At 47.6% G+C, this 25,506-nt stretch overlaps 1 pseudogene; it reads right to left on the bottom strand.

Annotated features, from left to right (window-relative positions):
* Window positions 1-25,506, bottom strand: part of LOC129811746 (CDK-activating kinase assembly factor MAT1-like) — an 82,231-nt pseudogene that overhangs the window by 665 nt on the left and 56,060 nt on the right.

The raw sequence follows: 25,506 nt of genomic DNA, 5'->3' as shown, positions 1-25,506 counted from the left end.
TGTGATGTAAAGGTCAATCAACAGTCTTCATAGGTGGTGAGGCCTTTAAAAATGACCCAGGCTACACTGGACACAAGGGCGTTGATGTGAAGTGTTTCTTGAGCATGGGTTGATTTTTATCCAGACACTTAGCCCACACCCAAGGTTTTTCTAGCCCTCCAGAATCCCCTCAGCCCCATTTTATTTATTTAACCAGGCACGTTGACTGAGAACACATTCTAATTTACAGGGAGAGGAAGAGGGACAGTCCACCCCCCCAAACCTCTTTCTCAACGCTGAGGATCTGGATCACGTTCTGCGCATGTGTTATTTTACGCACACATTCGTTTTTCTTAGTAACTGCTGCCCCTCCCTTCACGTTTCACTTTTTAACTTACCCTCTTCTGAACCATGATGATGGTAGCTTATGTCTCTGCCTCGTATTTCTGAACAGCTGAAATAAAAACCCTGCTGGTTTTATAAAGCATATATTATGAAGGCTATAACCGTTTCTGTCAGTCTGTTGTAATGGACATTGCACAAGCAGGGTGCATTCCTTACACTTGAGAAACAACAAAATCAGTGTTTTGTTGCTACTAAGCAACAAAACTAATCTAATCTTTATAGTTGCTGCCATATCATACTTTCTGAAAATAATAACACTGCCTCCTGGCAACTTAGTCAATGTTTGCAATGATGATGAAAAAAATAATTCAATTGCTAATTAGACTGCATGGCAGCCGAGCGTGTATCCGGACTGGTAAAAAGAGTGACAATGGGCGTGTTCATTTTGTATCGACAGGTGCTAGACTTATGCCATGCTGATATCATGGCAATAGTAATATGCTGCATGTAACAACAGCTAAGAAGACCATGAAATCGCTAGACTGTCGTGATTTTGTTCAATACTGACAATTTGTACGAACATGTCTATAATGTATTTTGTGTAAAACATGTAAATAGCTGCATGTAGCCTACTACCCTCCTAAAGAAAAGAAAAAATATGAAATCACACTTATGTTTACTGAGGCATGGAATGCAATAATTCGAACAGTTGTGTACAACGAAGTTTGTAGGAAATCCCGCTTATACTTAATAGCCTACTGAGGGAATGCAATAGTTTGAAAAGTTGTTTGTACAACATGACATTTGTAGGCTACACCAGTGACCAGACAAATGGCGACCAAGGACATGAGAGCGGCAGTGGAGCCCTCAGCACAGCAGCTACGTAGGCAGTGGAGCACTCAGCACAGCAGCTACGTAGGCAGTGGAGCACTCAGCACAGCAGCTACGTAGGCAGTGGAGCACTCAGCACAGCAGCTACGTAGGCAGTGGAGCACTCAGCACAGCAGCTACGTAGGCAACGGAGCCCTCAGCACAGCAGCTACGTAGGCAGTGGAGCACTCAGCACAGCAGCTACGTAGGCAGTGGAGCACTCAGCACAGCAGCTACGTAGGCAGTGGAGCACTCAGCACAGCAGCTACGTAGGCAGTGGAGCACTCAGCACAGCAGCTACGTAGGCAGTGGAGCACTCAGCACAGCAGCTACGTAGGCAGTGGAGAACTCAGCACAGCAGCTACGTAGGCAGCGGAGCACTCAGCACAGCAGCTACGTAGGCAGTGGAGCACTCAGCACAGCAGCTACGTAGGCAACGGAGCACTCAGCACAGCAGCTACGTAGGCAGTGGAGCACTCAGCACAGCAGCTACGTAGGCAACGGAGCCCTCAGCACAGCAGCTACGTAGGCAGTGGAGCACTCAGCACAGCAGCTACGTAGGCAGTGGAGCACTCAGCACAGCAGCTACGTAGGCAGTGGAGCACTCAGCACAGCAGCTACGTAGGCAGTGGAGCACTCAGCACAGCAGCTACGTAGGCAGTGGAGCACTCAGCACAGCAGCTACGTAGGCAGTGGAGAACTCAGCACAGCAGCTACGTAGGCAGCGGAGCACTCAGCACAGCAGCTACGTAGGCAGTGGAGCACTCAGCACAGCAGCTACGTAGGCAACGGAGCACTCAGCACAGCAGCTACGTAGGCAGTGGAGCACTCAGCACAGCAGCTACGTAGGCAGTGGAGCACTCAGCACAGCAGCTACGTAGGCAACGGAGCACGCAGCTACGTAGGCAGTGGAGCACTCAGCACAGCAGCTACGTAGCCACTCCATATAGCATTCTAGGTGTATTTTATTTTTAAGTGTGTACAGATGTAGCCCAAGCCCACCAAGGACCCTATTCAGCTTTTCAGAAGATGGCAAGTCACTGTTTATTTTCACTCTGAGCTGTAGATAGAAAAACAGCCGAGCTGTCGACTTAGTCCATGGTGACCAGTGCTCTTCCACTAGGGGGGGGGTGACCTGTAGCCCTACCCTCTCTAATCCTTCCTCCTCACACACACACTCAGGTCCTGGGCTGTCAGTCAGCTCAGTGGGCACTAGGGGAACGACTCTCCTCCCTCCTCCTCTTGGCCTCCCTCAGTGGGTTCTACAGTCTCTGGCTACTAAGCTAACATAGTCCTCAAGCGACTGAGGTCCAAAGCAACAAAGACAGCACACACTCACCCCCCTCCTTTCCCACACTCACAGCCCCAGCAAAAAGTGCTAAAGCCCCCACACGAGTCAGGCTTTGTGCCCCCTGTCCCTGAGAGCCAGGGAAACTTCAAAGTGAAATAGGAAGCGAGAGCACAGACAGCCCTCTGATTTGTGCTCCGGTTCAGTCTGCTTTACAGAGTAACCCAACACCTGTGGGGAGGCTCAGAGAGAAACTGGGAGGGAGGAGGAGGTGTGTGTGTGGAATACGTGTGTTGGAGTATGTGTTTATGGAGCATTTCTTTTTGGCAGTTTGCATGCGTACCAGTGTGTATTTAACATTGTTTTCCCTCATGAATTTCCATGATATACAATATATGGAAAATAGACTAATATCTAAAAGTCAACTGCTAAGCATAATATATACATGGTCATTAATATGGCATTTACTAATGTGCTATGCACTTACATTAACAGAAAAGGAAGTCTAGTCATCAGTGGTTAAGTTCCAGACATACAAAGAGAGGGCAGATCGGGTTTTGTACATAAAGACCACTCTTCACCCACTAGAGAAACAACACAAGTCCAAAACAGGCATCGCAGTGATTATTAATAATAACTTCATTAAGCACGAGCCCTGTAGCCGGTCCTTCACGGCGCACTTGAGGGAGGCCTTCTCCGATGGCTTCCTGCTCCTCTCCCCACAGCAGATGAGTGCCATCTATTGATTATATTGTACTGGGCCTTTTTAACGGTGAAAAAGTGGTCTATTTCCAGTCCGGCTAAGTCTGCTCTTCCTGCTAATCTAATCCCCAAGCTACACATGTGGTCATTCCTTCCAAGAAAGCTGAGAGCCATGTAACTTTATACCAGCCTGCCCCTAAGGAAGGAGGAGAAGAGAGGAGAGAGAATAATGGGGGGAGAAGGAGCAAGAGATGGAGAGAGAAAGAGCAGGAGGATGCAGAGTGAAATCACCTTTGGGTATCATCACCAGCCAGTCCTCTAGTCTACAGCCGTTAAACCAACAGTCTGTCTGCTCCCCCTAACACCACCCGTTAGTTCAGTACTGCTCCATTAACTCTGCTCCCCCTAACACCACCCGTTAGTTCAGTACTGCTCCATTAACTCTGCTCCCCCTAACACCACCCGTTAGTTCAGTACTGCTCCATTAACTCTGCTCCCCCTAACACCACCCGTTAGTTCAGTACTGCTCCATTAACTCTGCTCCCCCTAACACCACCCGTTAGTTCAGTACTGCTCCATTAACTCTGCTCCCCCTAACACCACCCGTTAGTTCAGTACTGCTCCATTAACTCTGCTCCCCCTAACACCACCCGTTAGTTCAGTACTGCTCCATTAACTCTGCTCCCCCTAACACCACCCGTTAGTTCAGTACTGCTCCATTAACTCTGCTCCCCCTAACACCACCCATTAGTTCAGTACTGCTCCATTAACTCTGCTCCCCCTAACACCACCCGTTAGTTCAGTACTGCTCCATTAACTCTGCTCCCCCTAACACCACCCGTTAGTTCAGTACTGCTCCATTAACTCTGCTCCCCCTAACACCACCCGTTAGTTCAGTACTGCTCCATTAACTCTGCTCCCCCTAACACCACACGTTAGTTCAGTACTGCTCCATTAACTCTGCTCCCCCTAACACCACCCGTTAGTTCAGTACTGCTCCATTAACTCTGCTCCCCCTAACACCACCCGTTAGTTCAGTACTGCTCCATTAACTCTGCTCCCCCTAACACCACCCATTAGTTCAGTACTGCTCCATTAACTCTGCTCCCCCTAACACCACCCGTTAGTTCAGTACTGCTCCATTAACTCTGCTCCCCCTAACACCACCCGTTAGTTCAGTACTGCTCCATTAACTCTGCTCCCCCTAACACCACCCGTTAGTTCAGTACTGCTCCATTAACTCTGCTCCTGTAAGTGCATCTCGTCCCAAAGCTCTACTTTATACACACGCCAGCATAGACGCTTCCAACGAATGCACACACACACACACACACACACACACACACACACACACACACACACACACACACACACACACACACACACACACACACACACACACACACACACACACACACACACACACACACACACACACACACACACACACTTCAGCAATCCATCACATCACCCTTCTCTTTAGCGGAAATAACACTGACTGTACTTGACACTGAATACACAGACAGAGGAAGACAACAGACATACAATGAATATACAGACAAATATTTCAGACTCTTGGTAGAACATTTGCAAACATACAATGAAGTTTGGTACACACCGCGATAGACTGACTACTATACATACTGTGTGAATGAGACACTTAACAGTATACAGGGTGCACTGAACCAGCTTTGACAAAGTTAGACTTACACCTCTCTCCCCCCTCCTTCCCTCCCTTACCCCTCGTTCTTTTTCTCCCAGAGGACTGGCTCCCTTTTGTTCACAGGCCTCTGAAACCCAAGCCGTTTCGGCCGGTAACATCTTTCACTCTCCGGGCCCCACTGGAGCATTAGCTGCAACTCGATCTGGGCCTTTTCAAAGCCTCCTGTTATTGGGTAAATATGGGTCACTTTGGAATGGTCCATTATGTCGCTTAGGGGGGCGGGAATAGACTAATACAGACGATAGAGATGACTGAATGACATTTGTGAGCATGGGTGATTTTAGTTGGTTCTTTAGTTCATACAAAAACCCATGATGACACATGTGCCCCATGGATCCTATAGAATGCCAAGCTCTTTGTTATTTAACATTTATCTTTGTTATACTACATTGTCCTACACTTTTGAATAAACTAAATCAGATGAGGCATGGCAACGGCAAACTGTAAGGAACCTACTGTTAAATCTAAAAACATGAGTGTCTTGGATGAGTGAATTACCACAATGAACAATATTCTCACTGATGGAGTAATCAAAATATTATTCTAGAACCCCTGTTTCTCAGTATTCATGCTACCATCCACCCCTTTCTGAGAGCCAAACGACTCCAAACTGCTGGAGCTAACAGCACATTTCCTCTCTGGTTTGGAACGGTGAATACCTGGGCAAGTTATCCTGCTAACGCTAATAATAGTCTTGGATTTCCCGCCTGGACCACAAAAGTATTCCCTGCTCCCTTTGCCTGGAAAATTACACGCCGGCGGCCCATGCTAAAATGTTCCGGAAGATTCCGCGTGGATTCCAGCTGAGTGTAACTTCTCTGTGTTCAGTTTCAAGTTTAATTGTCACACATGAACAAGACAGGTTGTGCGTGTGGAAGGCAGGAAGGGTGTTAGACTTCTTCAGTAAAATAGCTGCAGGACTGAGAGAGTGAAAAAAGCCTAGATTGGAGCAGCTATATTATGTGAAGGACTGGCAGGCTGGCTGGATCAGGGCTCCTGTCTATACTCCATGTGTTGGCTGTGGGGAAACCCAGCCATGATGGAAAGAAAAGTTCAGATATAATGCTGCCACGCCTGCCTATAGATTATGACCATCACTTAGTGGTGCCCTCACAAACCACATACAGACATGACAAAGCATTAAATGTGGACCAGCCTTACACATTGCTGATTAAAACTATGGGGTTTGTCAGGTTGCATTCCCATATTAAAACATCTCTGTATACCTTAAGCAGGTCTGAGTGGGTTGTGCTCTTGTACACAAAAGGGTATCAGTATAAATGATCTGCACTGAGTGAGAGAGTGCATAATAGAAGCTCTTTCCTATCAGAAAAGCCGTGAATCACTGAAGCATGGCGTCTAGTAGCGATGGCCAGCTGCTGTTACAGCATGTCTCTGTCTCCCTCCCTCTGCTCCTGCACTTTACTTTCACAAAGGTCTGGTCACTGACCCCAGACCAGGCTGCAGCTCAGCACCTGTCTGCTCCTAGACCACACTCTCTGATCCTGGGACTGCAGTAGTTTTTTTGCTGCACAAAGGATCAAAGAGATGCGTTACTTCCCATGACTCATGTCAGAGACTGAGCATCCTAACTCGTCACTCGCACGCTATGGAACAAAACTTGGAGAATTCTACTCTGTGTATGGTGCGAAAAACAAATGTCGAAACTCAATCAATTTTCACCTATCGGAGACTCTATGGCCTCGTGGTTGAAGATGGCGGAGCTACTGTAAGATATTAAGGCTGAGGTGTAAGGTGAGAGTTAAGGTCAGTGGTTGGGAGGCTCTGGCTGGATCTCTCCACAGAGGCCTGTTTCATACTTCTGAAAGGCCAGTGATGAACCTCTTGGACAGCAAGCCTCATATCCGGAAGTCTTCCTTTAGCGCTCCGATCCAGCAGAGTTTGGGAATCCTGGCCTGGGAATGGGGGGGTGGGGGTGGTGCAGAGCCACACACCTGTCGGATGATTTGTCATTATAGAGGGGTCAGCACTCAGCTGTCACCCCCTAATCACCCTCCTCACCCCGCCCCGCTCCTCCAAAAACACCCCCTGCATTCCTTAGCAAGCTCCAGTTACACACACTCACAACTCCACTACCCCTCCCCTGCTGCCCTAAGAACAGCGCTGTGCAGGACCGAGCCAGAGACTGTGTGTGTGTATGTATGTATACACACACACGTTACAGGGTACAGTGCCCTGCGTATCTTTCCCAAAACCGTAATAACAATACACTTCCTCTGCAAAAACAATACAGCAGAATTTCCTAAAAGGTATGCAAGCTAAAACCCTGGAACACATCCAGCTGGGCCAGGAACAAAACCCCTGCAGTGGAGCCAAACATAGAACGCTCTCACAGGTATACTATATCTGTCAACAGCAGCCTTTCATCATCGGGGGCCAGAGGCCAGTCTCGTTTCCCTGGGATGGAGTTTCCTCCAGGACATGGTAGTGTGAGATTCTATCCTCCACAACCGTTAGGATGATACGACACGGCCCAAAACCCCCTGTTGTACACAGGACACTCAGTCTGAGTGACAAGTCTACACACACTCGGTCACTACTAGGCTAGGCCATCGACTCCTTTTCCATGATCATATATCTTATCACTAGCGGGTCAACCCCACTGACAGAGAGGGTGTGTCTGTGTCTCTCAGAGAGCCATAAGGAGTATCACTAACACTTAGTTAAGAGGGGACCACTTTTAGGGTGTTAACACAATCATTGTAAGACACTTAACAATAACCCTTATAGAAATACTCACTCATTTTGCAGTGATTGACAACTAGCAATCACAACTTGTAAAGACAGTTTATATGAAACCACAGCAAAGGGGTATGAATGACGCAGGTAGTTGTGTGTCTGATATGAAGGCATTATAAAGAACAGAGGCTTATGCTGATGCCTAAATCCTGAGTTTCTTCACAAAGCATCAACTGTCACTGCTCATCCAGGATGGTCACAGACCTGTACTTCATCCGTCTGGCCTGATGGGGGCGGTAGAGGCTGCCTGACAGGACATCAATGGCATGGAAACCCACCACAAACTAGCCACTTGATACAGGAACCCACATTTCAAGGCAGTGAGATGCCTGGCAGGTACTGAGTATCCATCTATCTATCTATCCCCTGGAGAGCAGGGAGAATACTGTGGGTGGGGGGAAATTAGCAGTGTCCTCGTTAACCAAATGGGTCCGTAAACAATGGAAGGGCATATGCTCTTCACAGAATGGCTGTTAGCGCCAGACAGACCCACAAACACACACACGGGAGTATTGATTGTCATATGTAGCATATTGTAAATAGAACACCGGAACACTGTGGAAGAAAAGCCTTTTCCCAGGTGGGTTCCAAAACACTGGTATCAGTTTACACAGCACCTCGAGCTATAGGGAGAAGCAAGAGCATTTCAATTAGTGAAAGAGGGAGGGAAAGAGAAAGAAAAACACAAAGAGACAGAAAGGGGGGGGTGGATTCATCCATCATACTGGAGAGGTACCCACTACAAGTCCCCACAGCGCAGCCCCAGATGACGGGAGTTTGTTTTCTCTCCCTAGCTCTTAAGGGGGGAAAATGAGCCAGCTAATCCCACTGTACATCACAGAGCCCTGGGCCCCGGGGGGGGGGGGGGGGGGGCACAGGGCCAATATGGTGTGCCAATATGGTGTGTGTGTGTATATATATAGCTAGGGTGAGAGTCGCCCCATTCGGTTGACATCAAAGCCTACACCCCTGACTGACTGACAGTCCCAGTCCTGCCTACACCCCTGACTGACTGACAGTCCCAGTCCTGCCTACACCCCTGACTGACAGTCCCAGTCCTGCCTACACCCCTGACTGACAGTCCCAGTCCTGCCTACACCTCTGACTGACATACAGTCCCAGTCCTGCCTACACCTCTGACTGACTGACAGTCCCAGTCCTGCCTACACCTCTGACTGACTGACAGTCCCAGTCCTGCCTACACCTCTGACTGACAGTCCCAGTCCTGCCTACACCCCTGACTGACTGACAGTCCCAGTCCTGCCTACACCCCTGACTGACTGACAGTCCCAGTCCTGCCTACACCTCTGACTGACTGACAGTTCCAGTCCTGCTTACACCCCTGACTGACTGACAGTCCCAGTCCTGCCTACATCCCTGACTGACTGACAGTCCCAGTCCTGCCTACACCTCTGACTGACTGACAGTCCCAGTCCTGCCTACACCCCTGACTGACATACAGTCCCAGTCCTGCCTACACCTCTGACTGACTGACAGTCCCAGTCCTGCCTACACCTCTGACTGACTGACAGTCCCAGTCCTGCCTACACCCCTGACTGACTGACAGTCCCAGTCCTGCCTACATCCCTGACTGACTGACAGTCCCAGTCCTGCCTACACCTCTGACTGACTGTTACAGACCTATATCCATCCTGCCCTGCCTAGCTAAGGTCTTCGAAAGCCAAGTCAACAAACAGATCACTGACCATCTCGAATCCCACCGTACCTTCTCCGCTGTGCAATCCGGTTTCCGAGCCGGTCACGGGTGCACCTCAGCCACGCTCAAGGTACTAAACGATATCATAACCGCCATCGATAAAAGACATTACTGTGCAGCCGTCTTCATCGACCTGGCCAAGGCTTTCGACTCTGTCAATCACCATATTCTTATCGGCAGACTCAATAGCCTCGGTTTTTCTAATGACTGCCTTGCCTGGTTCACCAACTACTTTGCAGACAGAGTTCAGTGTGTCAAATCGGAGGGCATGTTGTCCGGTCCTCTGGCAGTCTCTATGGGGGTACCACAGGGTTCAATTCTCGGGCCGACTCTTTTCTCTGTATACATCAATGATGTTGCTCTTGCTGCGGGCGATTCCCTGATCCACCTCTACGCAGACGACACCATTCTGTATACTTCCGGCCCTTCCCTGGACACTGTGCTATCTAACCTCCAAACGAGCTTCAATGCCATACAACACTCCTTCCGTGGCCTCCAACTGCTCTTAAATGCTAGTAAAACCAAATGCATGCTTTTCAACCGTTCGCTGCCTGCACCCGCGCGCCCGACTAGCATCACCACCCTGGACGGTTCCGACCTAGAATATGTGGACATCTATAAGTACCTAGGTGTCTGGCTAGACTGCAAACTCTCCTTCCAGACTCATATCAAACATCTCCAATCCAAAATCAAATCTAGAGTCGGCTTTCTATTCCGGAACAAAGCCTCCTTCACTCACGCCGCCAAACTTACCCTCGTAAAACTGACTATCCTACCGATCCTCGACTTCGGCGATGTCATCTACAAAATAGCTTCCAATACTCTACTCAGCAAACTGGATGCAGTTTATCACAGTGCCATCCGTTTTGTTACTAAAGCACCTTATACGACCCACCACTGCGACCTGTATGCCCTAGTCGGCTGGCCCTCGCTACATGTTCATCGTCAGACCCACTGGCTCCAGGTCATCTACAAGGCTATGGTAGGTAAAGTGCCGCCTTATCTCAGTTCACTGGTCACGATGGCTACACCCACCCGTAGCACGCGCTCCAGCAGGTGTATCTCACTGATCATCCCTAAAGCCAAAACCTCATTTGGACGCCTTTCCTTCCAGTTCTCTGCTGCCTGCGACTGGAACGAATTGCAAAAATCTCTGAAGTTGGAGACTTTTATCTCCCTCAACAACTTTAAAAATCTGCTATCCGAGCAGCTAACCGATCGCTGCAGCTGTACATAGTCCATCTGTAAACTACCCACCCAATTTACCTACCTCACCCCCATACTGCTTTTATTTATTTACTTTTCTGCTCTTTTGCACACCAGTATCTCTTCTTGCACATGATCATCTGATGATTTATCACTCCAGTGTTAATCTGCTAAATTGTAATTATTCGATTTATTGCCTACCTCATGCCTTTTGCACACATTGTATATAGATTCTCTTTTTCCTACCATGCTATTGACTTGTTTATTGTTTACTCCATGTGTAACTCTGTGTTGTTGTCTGTTCACACTGCTATGCTTTATCTTGGCCAGGTCGCAGTTGCAAATGAGAACTTGTTCTCAACTAGCCTACCTGGTTAAATAAAGGTGAAAAAAAACAAAAAAAAAAAAACAACTGACAGTCCCAGTCCTGCCTACATCCCTGACTGACTGACAGTCCCAGTCCTGCCTACACCCCTGACTGACAGTCCCAGTCCTGCCTACACCTCTGACTGACATACAGTCCCAGTCCTGCCTACACCCCTGACTGACTGACAGTCCCAGTCCTGCCTACATCCCTGACTGACTGACAGTCCCAGTCCTGCCTACACCCCTGACTGACAGTCCCAGTCCTGCCTACACCTCTGACTGACATACAGTCCCAGTCCTGCCTACACCTCTGACTGACTGACAGTCCCAGTCCTGCCTACACCTCTGACTGACAGTCCCAGTCCTGCCTACATCCCTGACTGACTGACAGTCCCAGTCCTGCCTACACCTCTGACTGACTGACAGTCCCAGTCCTGCCTACACCCCTGACTGACTGACAGTCCCAGTCCTGCCTACATCCCTGACTGGCTGACAGTCCCAGTCCTGCCTACACCTCTGACTGACTGACAGTCCCAGTCCTGCCTACACCCCTGACTGACAGTCCCAGTCCTGTCTACACCTCTGACTGACATACAGTCCCAGTCCTGCCTACACCCCTGACTGACTGACAGTCCCAGTCCTGCCTACATCCCTGACTGACTGACAGTCCCAGTCCTGCCTACACCTCTGACTGACATACAGTCCCAGTCCTGCCTACACCCCTGACTGACTGACAGTCCCAGTCCTGCCTACACCCCTGACTGACTGACAGTCCCAGTCCTGCCTACACCCCTGACTGACTGACAGTCCCAGTCCTGCCTTACACACCTCTGCACATATTGGGTTAATGTATAAATAGTTAGGAGATATCACCACTCGCTCTCTCTTTTGGGAGTTGACCCTACAGCCTCCAGCCAGCGCCACAAATAAACAAAGGGGGGAGTAGGCAGGCAAATACCCACCCCTGGTTATCCCTGGCCTGCCCTGGTGGTGTCTCCTTCCCTGGGGCTTGGCTGGTCTGTTTGTGTGCCTGTTTCCTGTGTGGGAACACCACCCACCCGCCTGGGGAAGGGGCTGGCAAGGGGCCCTCATAAGAAAAACTAAAACAGCCGTCTCTTTCAGAACCCAGTGAAAGACTGGCGTGGCCATGGCGACCCATCTCTATCTGCTGTTTTTATTTTAAGACTAACCCATGAAGCTAAAGAGCTTTCTACTGTAAGAGACGTCTCCTCCTCCAATCCACTGGCCTAATGACTCACACTCAAGAATCAATCAATATTTGCACAGATTGCATTAAGAGACAACAGATCCAGTTCATACAGAGCCATACTGTTCTGCTCCCGTTTCCTACAACAGAGAACATTATGACTGCAGGTCAGGATAAGGAGTGGATACTGTACTATACAACATTCACACAACCCCCTGGTATTAGCCCAGCTACCCCTGTAGCGGAGAGAAGAACCACACATACACTAACCCCTATTTCCTGGCTTCCCCACAAGAGTAGTACAGTGTCTGGCCATGCAAGAGTAGCTATACTATACTAGTAGCTATACTATATCAGAGATGAGAGCTGATCATGTGCGGAGAGTGATGCTGGGGAAAACACAGTTCATCCTGTGGGTTTGCAAGTCAAATAACCCTGTTTTAAAGATCTGGCTCCCATATTCTGACATAGTTCCTGCAGTATCTTTTGGCTATGCAAATGTCAAATCTGTGAGCTACAGCTGTCGTTCATGCTCTCTGCTCTGAGAGGGTGTGGATAGAGCATCCAGAGAGGCAGTAACTTGCAATGGTAGACTTCATCCAGCTAGCTGCTAGCACAACTAGGCCATTGCCCGAATCTGACAGCCTGAGCTTTTGAGAAACAGAAATATTTGTTACACACAATGATCCTATAGCATACATCTCTATGATTAATTACTGTTATGTTGGACATTCCAAAATCGCCTCAAAATCTAGAAATAAGTTGGGACGGATTATGTAATTGTAGTAAAACCAGATCAAAGGCTTGGGTTCATCTGAGGTCATACTATACAGCGCCTTTCTTACCTTCATCCAGCCCCATAACTCAACCATCAAAGCTACATATCGTATGCGAGCACACAGTATTTGAGAGGCCTTCACTGTGAGGTTTCATTCACTCGGCTCCCTCTGTCCCAGGACAGCCCTCCAGGTCCCTGTGAAGACCTCTACCCCTCCGTCCCCCTGCCCTCCCAGGACCCGGCCCATCAAATTGACTTGATGCCAGCTGGGATCAGAGAGCCGGGGCCGTATGGAAAAGCCATTTTAGGCCATTTTGTGTAGAATGAGCAAACAGTCCATCTGGAGTGGTCCTCCTCAGCCCAGCACACGCCTGCTGCTCTCCACACTAGGAGAGTGGGAGACGCACGGGAGCCACAGTGACTGAGATTTACTGTCTCCTACTACTAGAGGGAAGGAAGGAGAGGGAGGGAGTGAGTTGGACACGACTTAAACCTTGTTTAATGTAGGGGAGAGGTTGGGAAGCCAGAGGTGAGAGGTCATAGTGGGTAGTGAGCCAGGTTTAGTTGACCTTGTAACTCCTACATCCTGCAGAGCAGCGCCAGAGCCGGGAGAGAGAGATGGAGTCAGACCTGGAGTCAGGCCAGCCTGGGACTGAGATCTAGGAGGGACGCCTGCCAGAAAGTTATGATTGTCACAGCTCCTCAGCCAACACTGCCTCTCACACACACACTTTACTTATGTACACACACACACACACACACACACACACACACACACACACACACACACACACACACACACACACACACACACTCAAAGCTAGACAGCTAGGTGGAGAACACAGGCAGGAGTACACCACCCAAAAACCCATCACTCCCTTCCTCCCAGCCAGATCAAGCCTCAAAGTCAGTACACCTTCAACACACAGTGTGTGTGTGTATTATGAAGCAGAAAAGCTCTCTATGACCAGGGAAAGACTACAAACGCCACTGTGGTAGCTTGACAACAAAGCTCCTTTCTCTCTATATGTCCCAATCAATCCCCTCCATCCATCCCTCCCTCAGAGAGAGCTTGAACCCTTCAGCCAGACTCCAGTGAGTCTGACGAGCCTGCATGGCTGAGGAGCACTACTTCCTGGTCTGCAGCTCAGGGTCCCCTGGAGAGGAGCTCCAGACTAAACACCCCACCCACCCTCCCCGTTCCATCGCTCAGCTGCTCCCCTTCACTCCGAGCAAGCGACGAGAGACGACCACCTCATAACCAACAACCAACCACCCTCGACAGAAACCTCACTTTTTCCACCAATTAAGGAGAGCAGGGAGGGGAGGAGAAGAGGATGAGGGGGTAAAACTTCAAAATATTATCCACATTGGCATTTAGCGTAGCACGTTGAGCAACCGCTGTCACAGTGATGGACTAATTTCAGGGTGACCTGCGCCAATACAAACAACTGCTCTTTCTAGCTTTCATTGTCAGCACTTGAGGTTTTAGTCGAAGTTTTGAGTATGGCGCTGCCAATGTCTCCTTCTCCCTCTTTCCTCACACAGGATTAGTCCTTGTCCAAGATTTACTCCCCCCTCCCTTCTCCCTTCTCTTTGGAGCGGCAGAGAACTTGGGTCTTTCATCGCCTACACAGTCAGAGCTTAGGAAGTGCACCAGAAAACAAACACACACACACACAGTAGACATGTGTAAGCACACAAAATGTACTCCATCCATTCCTCAAAGACTCACAACCGCATGTGCGCATGCTCACGCGCGCGCGCACACACACACACACACACACACACACACACACACACACACACACACACACACACACACACACACACACACACACACACACACACACACACACACACACACACACACACACACACACACACACACACACACACACACACACACACACACACACACACACACACGCAGCCGCACAGAGAAAAAAGGTTCTGACATCAAAGACCAGGACACATAAACAAGCTCTCTCTTTCCATTTTTCAAAGATACACACACTCAAGACCAAAACAAACCTTCTCTAACACACAAAATGGACAGAACTTCCAAAACAGTAACACATGTTCATATACCATCATTCAGGTTCTTTTATCTACAGGCAGCAGAAGCACAGATTCTAAAATAGTGTCCCTCTGCAGTTTGTGGTTGTTGTGCGGAATCAAGTGGTGAAAGTTTCAAGATGCAGGTCCCAGCCATGTCATTAGGAGTGAACCAGGTCTGAGGTGAGGTAGCGTTCCAGAAGGGGACAGTATTGACCCAGTCACACTCAGGACTACAGTAAGCTACCTGGTCAAACTACACCTTCAGGGGTCAAGGTGACAGTGGAGGAAAAGGCCTCATCCCCTGGCCTATAAGAATTCACATTTTAATATGTTAAGGTAATGCACAGCAACAGGTATTTTCAGAGCATAGCATGTTAATGCATGGACATGTGTATATGCCAATCAATGAGACAGAATGACTGACACTTCCTTTTCATAAAATGTCTTCACACTATAGAGGGCCTCCTCCGTTCTGTGGTTTCTCGCACACACACACACAGACAGACGCATTCAGACATGCACGTACACACATCAGGGGAAGTGTGTTTCTGAGATTGTACGTGTGGGGGGGGGGGGGGGGGGGGGGGGGGGGTTCGGGGGGTGGACGCTGAATGGACACTTTCAAAGGTCCCCATTGCCTGAACATGCAGCCTTTTCTCTCCAGTATTGAAGCAGCTGTCTTTAATAAGACCACAGCCCATATTTATTCAGGTACAGCAGAGAGAGGGAGGCGTGGCCCTTCTTTTTCCTGGCAGCCGCACAGCGCTCCTGCGGTTTTTTGGGGGGCAAAGGGACAAGGCGAAAGAGACGGAGAGAGAGGGAAACACACACACAGAGTGAGAGTGGGGGGAGGGAGGCCCTAGCATAAAAAGCAAGGCTCCGCTCGCATCCTGTGCAGAGCCGGGCCCCAGAGGCCCCAGGGCCACAGGGGGGGTGTGTGCGGCTATGCGCTCAACTCTCCCGTCCCTCCAGACTCCCCTGTCCAAGACAAATCACCAGTGGTGCTGCTGTCACCATGGGCCCTGACCAAGACAAACAGCCCTGTTTAAAATAAGACCCTAGCCCCTCCTTCCCTAACCATAACCCCTTCTCTCACTCTCTCACACACACACACACACACACCCCATAGGTCAAAAGACAGACTCTGGCCCAACCCTGCACTGGAGAACTCCCTTTCCACCTCTCCACCCTCTCCATAACCTCTGTGTATTCTCCACATGCCGTTCAACTCTCACCACATCACAGCACTTCTGTTGTGGCCAAAAATGCAGAGTGGGACATGTGAATGTGTATGACCTGTGCACATTTTTGGTGTGTGCCTGAGACTGTGTGTGTGTGTGTGTGTGTGCGTGCGCACACCACCACCACCCCGTGTGCATAAACTCTGAACTTAGCTGAATAACAAAACTGCCAACAATGCAGAAGTGTCAGCAGAATTCCAGCTCCTGCTAACAGAGCATACTGCATCATGGGAGTTGTTGTTTATTTGTCAGACTGGGCTACAGTAGTCGGTCGCTGCCTGCGCCAGAGGGACAAGTGTTCATCATTGAGGAGACTAATTTATCTCAGGTGGCAGAGCCCTTCCCCTCCAGCCCTAGTCCTGCAGGACCCCTGAACTGCTGACACCAGACCCCCTGTGTCCCCCCCTCCTCTTCCCCCTTCCGTCCCCCTCTCATCAGTCAGCTCCAGCATGCGGCAAACATTTTGAGATGTGTTTCATCTGCATATTGATCAGCCTAGCCAAAAGAACCAAAACCTCAGCATTACACTGCATACATAATGTAAAAGTAGAACCAGTTATTCTACTCAACTCTCCTGCAATCCATTAAGAAGGAAGGCTTCACTTCAATTAGGTGGTTCACGAGTTCATTACGGAAATCAAAAGGGCATTTTTTATTACATATTAAAAAAACTAAACTCAATGGAAACTCATTATCCCTCACAAGGGTTTGAAAATCTTTCTTGCAAATTACAATATGATCAACTGGAAGCCACAGAAAATAAAATATCTGCTGAATGACAGTTACTATGAGGTGGAAATGACAAAGACTCATCTCTTTTCACCAATGAGAACACCCTTATTTGTCTGCATATGCCCCTCTAAGCCAATTGGAGCTCTCATGGCCGGTGGGAGGGCCTTAGTGCCAGCCTGTCTCCGTGCAGACAGACGGTTGGGCTGGGTGCGGTCTGATGGATGGGCTGTGTTGTGAGGAGTGGGCCCGATGGCGTCGAGGAGCGATTGGCCCAGGGGCCCGGCTTTGGGGAAGGCACTTCCTGTGTGTGCTGAAGAACGGCAGGGCTGGGTACAGGGGAACGCTGGCTGTTTGCCCCTTAGAACAAAACCTTCCCCCCACCACTCCTCTCACAGCTAATCAAGTGGGACTTCAGAGAAAAGACCCAGACTTCCAGGCGAGCCTGTACCCTCTGTTCCCCTCTCATACTCCCCCTGTCCCCAACAAGTATACTGTGCCACCCAGACTGTCTGTACAATCATTTTAATTTTATGATGTACACTACTGTGCTGTGCCTATGGACGCATCATATCACTAGGCATCTCTAGATCCTTCTCTCTGGATGTAGTCTACCACAGTGGATGTAGTCTACCACAGTGGATGTACCGGTAGTCTACCACAGTGACATCCGTTTTATCACCAAAGCCCCATATACTACCCACCATTGTGACCTGTACGCTCTCGTTGGCTGGCCCTCACTACATATCCGTCGCCAAACCCACTGGCTCCAGGTCTTCTATAAGTCTTTGCTAGGTAAAGCCCCGCCTTCTCTCAGCTCACTGGTCACCATAGCAACATCCACCCGTAGCACGCGCTCCAGCAGGTATTTCTCACTGGTCATCCCCAAAGCCAACACTTCCTTTGGCCGCCTTTCCTTCCAGTTCTCTGCTGCCAATGACTGGAACAAATTGCAAAAATCTCTGAAGCTGGAATCTTATATCTCCCTCTTGAACTTTAAGCATCAGCTGTCAGAGCAGCTTACCGATCATTGTACCTGTACACAGCCAATCTGTAAATAGCACACCTGACTACGTCATTCCCATATTATTACTTACCCTCTTGCATCCCAGTATCTCTACTTGCACATCTTCATCTGCACATCTATTACTCCAGTATTAATGCTAAATTGTAATTATTTTCACCTCTAGGGCCTATTTATTGCCTACCTCCCTACTCTTCTACATTTGCACACAATGAACATAGATTTTTCTATTTTTCTTCTCTTTTGTGTTATTGACTGTACGTTTGTTTATGTGTAACTCTGTTGTTTTTTGTGTCGCACTGCTTTGCTTTATCTTGGCCAGGTCGCAGTTGTAAATGAGAACTTGTTCTCAACTGGTCTACCTGGTTAAATAAAGGTGAAATAAATATAACTAAAAATCCTTTTGTACCCTTTAGGTGTGTAAGTGTGTTCTTACCCAAGACGTCCCAGCTGCTCCAGCTCAGGCACGGGGGTTCTGTAGGTGTGGCTATTGATGGGCTGGTAGCAGTACAGAATATCCTCTATACAGGACACCGGCTGCAACGACACAGTCTGACCCTGCAGCAGAGGAAAGAGGACACATTACAGTCAAAAACATTTTGGGTGTGAACATCACCAATAATCACCAAGACATTTAGCAGCTTAAAAGATGTAGAGCAGATATGCTGCTCGATTCCTGAGAAAACAACCTGTGGTCATTGATAGAGGACGTCAGTTGAGTTGTGCTTAACAATTACATGTCTCAGTTCCATTGAGAGCTGTTGATTTTGGAAGACGCATATTCAGGCCAGTAATTCAGAGGTAAGAAGGAATGTTATATCAAACCATATTGGTCCAAGTCCAATACTGCTCCCAAAGTGGACATCTTATGCAGACAGCAAGAGATAAGCAGCAAACAAAGCTATTCTTCTGAATACTGGAAGTAGCCTACCTTTAGTAATCACCTCTGATGGCCATTAGGATGGGGGGGGGGGGGGGGGGGGGGGCTTGGAGGTCAGGGACCCCCAGATAGCATATGATCACGTCATGTGTAGAATTGTAGGAAATTTGCTTTAAAACCACAAAATGTTCTCAGCCTCATGGCAAAATGTGTAGAATAGCATGAGATTAGCTATGAAACTGCATGGCCTGGAGGTAGGTGGCCCGGGCCCCCAGATTTGGTCATCTGGCCCTGGATGGCAAAACCCTGAACAAAGTTACTAATATAAATACCCAGAATCCATCCTGTGGAGGACAAGGTAGGTAATTATGCATAATACAGAACAAAGACCACCAATAAGGACCCGGTGATTGATGACATAGTTTAACTTTACAGGAGGTAAAGCTATAAAATATAAAAGATGCGTATTTAACACAAAGATGAACTGTACTAGTTGTTCAGGCTCTGATCTTGTTGCATCTTGATTACTGTCCAGTAACATAGTCAGGTGCATCAAAGAAAGACCTAGCAAAGTTGCAGCTGGCTCAAAATAAAGCAGCACGCCTTGCCCTTAACTGCACACATGGAACTAACAACATGCATGATAGTCTCTCGGTTGAGGAGAAATGGACTTCTTCTCAAGAAACATTTGTGTGTTAAAATGCCTAACCACTTGTACAATCTATTTGCTTATACTTTAAAAACAGACATACATACACCACCACACATGCCACTATGGGTTTCTTCACCTTACCCAAACCAAAACCAGATTTAATGCGTTGCTCAGATAATGTAAAGACCTACATCATTGTGGAATGCTTTGCCACTAAAGTTGAAAAGATAACATGAATCACAGTGCCTCTCCTCTTTCTAAATATCTAATTTAACTGGATATAAGATTGTATATATGAATCATGTGGAAATAGTATTTTGTTGTCTCGGTGTCTTTCCAATTTATTTTTATTGATTTAAAAAAGTGAATTACATTTTTTAAATGAAATTGTCTGTACTTTGTCATGCATTTCTACGTTTTATGTGGACCCCAGGAAGAGTAGCTGCTGCATGGGCAGTGGCTAATGGGGATTCTAATAAACTAAACCGGTGTGTGTGTGTGTGTCTCTCCAATCATTTACCAATCAACTGGAGCTTTAAGTGGATTCATCCAGAAACACCAGCGTGGCACAATGGGTGGCCAACCAAATGACCTAAACGACATCAGTGCCGTTTGGTAAACTCGCAGGCACGCCAAACGACCCACATTAATCTGTAGCTATCCTCTAATGAGAAAATATCCTGTGCCAACCAGTTAGCATCACTTGCAATTTCTCTTCCAATCAAGTGAAACGCTTGACCTGAGCAGGCAGCTAAATAGATCTGATATCTACATATTCTCTTCTAATCCATAAAGGTTGAAAGGGGTTTCATATGTCTGCCTTGCCTCGCAGTCGAAAGACTGACTTCAGTTTCTCACGCCCTTGACCGTGGTCATTGAGCGAGAAATGTGATCCTTCTTCAGGACGTTTGCAGCACTGTTCGATCTGGGCCGGTGCCATTAGCCGCCATAAAGGGATTTTCCACACAGCCGGGTGGCCTTGTTCTCTACTGCCTCGTAGTCTGGTTTTAAAGCATTTAGACTGGAAGGAAAGTAATGACAGTCTGGATGACAATGAAACAAACAGAGAATTAAAGGAACAGAGATCATGTCTAAACAAAAACAGACTCGGGGGGGAGACAGATGAGAAAGAGAGCGAGAGACAGAGAGAGTGAGACACAGTGAGCATTACAGTGAGAGTGGAGCTGATGAAAACCAACTGAACTAGTAGCGTGTCCTCTGGCATCAGACTGCTGCTCTAGCGCATGCTGCTGGCCGGGCAAACATAGACAACCAAATAGAATGACCAAAGCTGGGTCTAAAACAACCAACACAGCCCAGTGTGAAAACAGCTCAAAACTATTTTTCAGTGGTATTGGGTTATCTAACATACCACTATATTCTGTGATAATAAAATCAAGACATTTCTCAGTGGAAATGCAAACAAACAAACTTCTTACAATAGTCACATATTTCCTACACAAAAACACTCTCCCTCGCATGCGCACAAGTTTTTCTGCTGCTGCCACTCAACCTTTAACCCTGTGATGCCAGTGACCCGTGCGGCCTCTCCCCTCCCATTCATCCCTACAACACTGCAGCCCCACCACAAGCTAATCAAACCCAGACCAGCCACTCTCCCCATCCATCTTCTTTTAGCACTATATTACTCACCCAGACAGACTAAGATAGCGGGATGTGTGTGTGTGAGAGAGAGCGAGAGAGAGAGACAGAGAGCGAGAGAGAGAGACAGAGAGCGAGACAGAGAGCGAGACAGAGAGACAGAGAGCGAGACAGAGAGACAGAGAGAGAGACAGAGAGAGAGACAGAGAGAGAGACAGAGAGAGAGACAGAGAGAGAGACAGAGAGAGAGACAGAGAGCCAGACAGAGAGCCAGACAGAGAGCCAGACAGAGAGCCAGACAGAGAGCCAGACAGAGAGCCAGACAGAGAGCCAGACAGAGAGCCAGACAGAGAGCCAGACAGAGAGCCAGACAGAGAGCCAGACAGAGAGCCAGACAGAGAGCCAGACAGAGATAGGCAGAGAGAGAAACAGAGAGAGAAACAGAGAGAGAGATGTATGTGTACAGGCTCAGTGAGCATAGCCTTGCTATTGAGAAAGGCCGCCGTAGGCAGACATGGCTCTCAAGAGAAGACAGGCTATGTGCACACTGCCCACAAAATGAGGTGGAAACTAAGCTGCACTTCCTAACCTCCTGCCCAATGTACGACCATAGAGACACATATTTCCCTCAGATTACACAGATCCACAAAGAATTCGAAAACAAACCTAATTTTGATAAACTCCTATATCTACTGGGTGAAATTCCACAGTGTGCCATCACAGCAGCAAGATTTGTGACCTGTTGCCACAAGAAAAGGGCAACCAGTGAAGAACAAACACCATTGTAAATACAACCCATATTTATGCTTATTTATTTTCCTTTGTGTACTCTAACCATTTGTACATTGTTACAACACTGTATATATACATACTATGACATTTGTAATGTCTTTATGGTTTTGAACCTTCTGTATGTGTAATGTTTACTGTTAATTTTATTGTTTATTTCACTTTTGTATTTTATCTACCTCACTTGCTTTGGCAATGTGAACACATGTTTGCCATGCCAATAAAGCCCCTTGAATTGAATTGAATTGAGAGAGAGAGACTGAGACAGAGAGACACAGAGACACAGAGAGAGAGAGAGAGAGAGAGAGAGAGACAGAGACAGAGAGAGAGACACTGACAGAGAGAGAGGCACAGACAGAGAGAGAGGCAGACAGAGAGAGAGAGAGAGCGAGACAGAGACACACACAGACAGAGAGAGAGGCACAGACAGAGAGACAGACAGAGAGAGGCACAGACAGAGAGACACAGACAGAGAGAGAGGCACAGACAGAGAGACGGAGAGAGACACAGAGAGAGAGAGCGGTTCCCCAACTCCCACATTACCATCTCCACTCTGCTGCCCCGCAAAGACTTTCGTCCCCGTATCATTCAGAAAGTCAACGCTGACATTACCAGAGGGTGTGGCCTACTCCCAAACGTGCATGTTGCTCACCACCCAACAATCACCCCAGAGCATCTGCACGACCACTCCCACCTGAGGAAGCAGACAGTAGGGATGTTTGCCAAGTCTCTAAAGGACGTGGCACTTGGTAGACAAATACCCCATGCCGCACTGGACAGAGGACCACCCAGAGACCCCTACCAGACCACTGCACCACCAAGGAGCCCCAGGCCCCTTCAACGCCCCACCAGACCCAGCGCACCGCACAGGCCCCACCCACCACCAGAGCATCACCACTTCCATCGGCTTAGCCAGACCGGACCGGGCCCAGCCTACTACCCCGCACCAGACCACCACCCCTACCAGACCAGAGAGGAAGCCCCACGGCCCAGAACTAGCCCTCCTCCACTCCACAGGGCCCAACAGCAGGACCAGCGCAGCTACGCAGAGGTCGTCAGAGGACAGGAGAACCCTGTAGGATTAAGTGAGATTAAACAGCTCCTCCAATACATCTGCACTAAACACACACGGACGCATGCACACACGCACACACACACACACACCTATTGTACTAGAATTGACTTGTTCAATGAATATGAATATTTATATATACAACAGAAAGAATGTTAGCTGTTATCCTGTTTATCTCACTCTTAACAACTTATTAGTTAGTAGTCACTGTATTTCTGACTGCTATTCTTTCTTTTGGAACATGAAATCGCTATCAGTTAGCATGTGGAACATTCAGGGCCTAAACTCATCAACCTTTGGACTGAAGAGTTTAGCACTGGAGTTCAACAAAAACCTTAAAGATGTTGACGTCATCATTCTGCAGGAGACATGGTGTAAGGCTGAAGTTGTCACTCACTGTCCCTCAGGCTGCAGAGAGGTCATTGTGCCATCACAGAAACACAGCTCTGTCAATAGAGGCAGAGACTCTGGAGGATTGATCATTTGGTACAAATCCGAACTACAAAATCTAATTGATCCCCTAAAAATTGGTAAATATCACATTTGATTAAAACTGAAAAAAGAACTTGTACTGACAGAAAAAGATGTGTTCCTTTGCGCAATATATATCCCCCCCTCAGAATCCCCATATTACTCAGAGGAGATCTTCCCCACCCTTGAGAAAGAGACGTGTTATTTCCAGGCCCAGGGAAATGTGCTCATCTGTGGGGACACAAATGCACGCACAGGAACACTACCTGATCTAACGAGCACACGAGGGGACAGCTTTATTACAGGCCATACTGTTTCTAACTGTCTTAATCTCCCCCATAGAAACAACAGTGACAGCACAGTCAACAAAAACGGAAGGGATCTGTTGCAGCTCTGTAGAAGCCTGGATCTGTACTTTGTCAATGGTAGGTTACGGGGGACTTTTTGGGGAGATTCACCTATTGCTCACCTCTTGGCCACAGTACAGTAGACTGACTATATGATCACAGACATTGACCCTTTCTCTCTCAGCTCATTCACTGTCAAGCCACTAACACCTCTGTCTGATCACAGCCAAATTACGTTGTTCCTCAAAAGAACAGACATGGAAACAACCACACATTCACAGCCCAGTAAGCTGTACTACATAATGGTGAATTACACCTTCATTACTGTGAGACTTTAAAACTCTATAAACGTACTCAGGACCAAAAAAGTGGACAAGACATTTTAAAACACTCTACAACACCGTTCAAATTGACACAAATGCAGAACAACGCCAAATTCATGAGAAGTTGAATGGATTAGAAAAAGCTATAAAGGACAATCAAAATCCATTGGACTCCCCAATTACTGACCAGGAGCTCTATAAGACACTTCAGGCTCTCAAATTTAAAAAAGCATGCGGACCTGATGGCATCCTAAATGAGATGCTCAAACTCACTAGTGCAAAATTTCAATTGGCTATATTAAAACTGTTTAATTTGATCCTGAGTGTAGGTTATTTCCCTGACATCTGGAATCAAGGACACATAACCCCAATCTTTAAAAACGGAGACAAACTTGACCTTAACAATTACAGAGGCATTTGTGTGAACAGTAACCTGGGGAAGGTTTTCTGTAGTATTATAAACTTCCTTAATAAGCACAATGTCTTGAGTAAAAGCCAAATTGGATTTATACCAAAACATCGCACAACTGATCATATTTACACCCTACACACCCTGATAGATAAACATGTCCACCAAAATAATACCAAAATATACGCTTGCTTTATCGACTTCCAAAAAGCATTTGATTCTATTTGGCATACAGGACTGTTCTACAAAGTTATTGAAAGTGGTGTAGGGGGTAAAACATATCATAATTAAATCAATGTATACTGGCAATACGTGCAGCATTAAAATTGGCCAGAAAATAACATAATTATTTAACCAGGGGCGGGGCCTTCGTCAGGGTTGTAATCTGAGCCCTGCACTCTTCAATATTTACATCAACAAATTTGCCACTATTCTAGAAAAATCCTCAGCCTCTGGTGTTAGTCTCCACAATGCCTACTCTTCGCAGATGACCTATGCCTGCTGTCACCCACAGCACATGGCCTACAGCAGAGCCTGGACCTGATAGAGCAGTACTGCCAGACCTGGGCCCTGGCAGTAAACCCCAAAAAGACTAAAATAATGATTTTCCAGAGAAGATCCAGATCTCAGGGAATTAGACCAAAGTTCTCAATTGGTACAAAATATAGAGTACTGCACACACTACAATTACTTAGGTTTAAAAATAAGCTCAACTGGACACCTTAATGAGGCAGTAAATGAACAGAGAGAAAGCACGCAGGGCATTCTACACCATTAAAAAGCTAATTCAAATTGGAATACCTATTCAAAATTTGGCTAAAAGTAATTGAATTGAATATGTCATTGAACCAATTGCACTTTATGGCAGCGAGGTGTGGGGTCCACTTGCAAAACAAGATTTCATCCAATGGGACAAACACCCCATTGAAACCCTGCATGCAGAGTTCTGTAAGATTGTCCTACAT

The sequence above is a fragment of the Salvelinus fontinalis genome, chromosome 15, assembly GCF_029448725.1.
Source record: "Salvelinus fontinalis isolate EN_2023a chromosome 15, ASM2944872v1, whole genome shotgun sequence".
Classification (NCBI taxonomy): domain Eukaryota; kingdom Metazoa; phylum Chordata; class Actinopteri; order Salmoniformes; family Salmonidae; genus Salvelinus; species Salvelinus fontinalis.
Note: the sequence above shows the minus strand (reverse complement) of the source record. Positions and strands in the feature narration are given on the sequence as shown.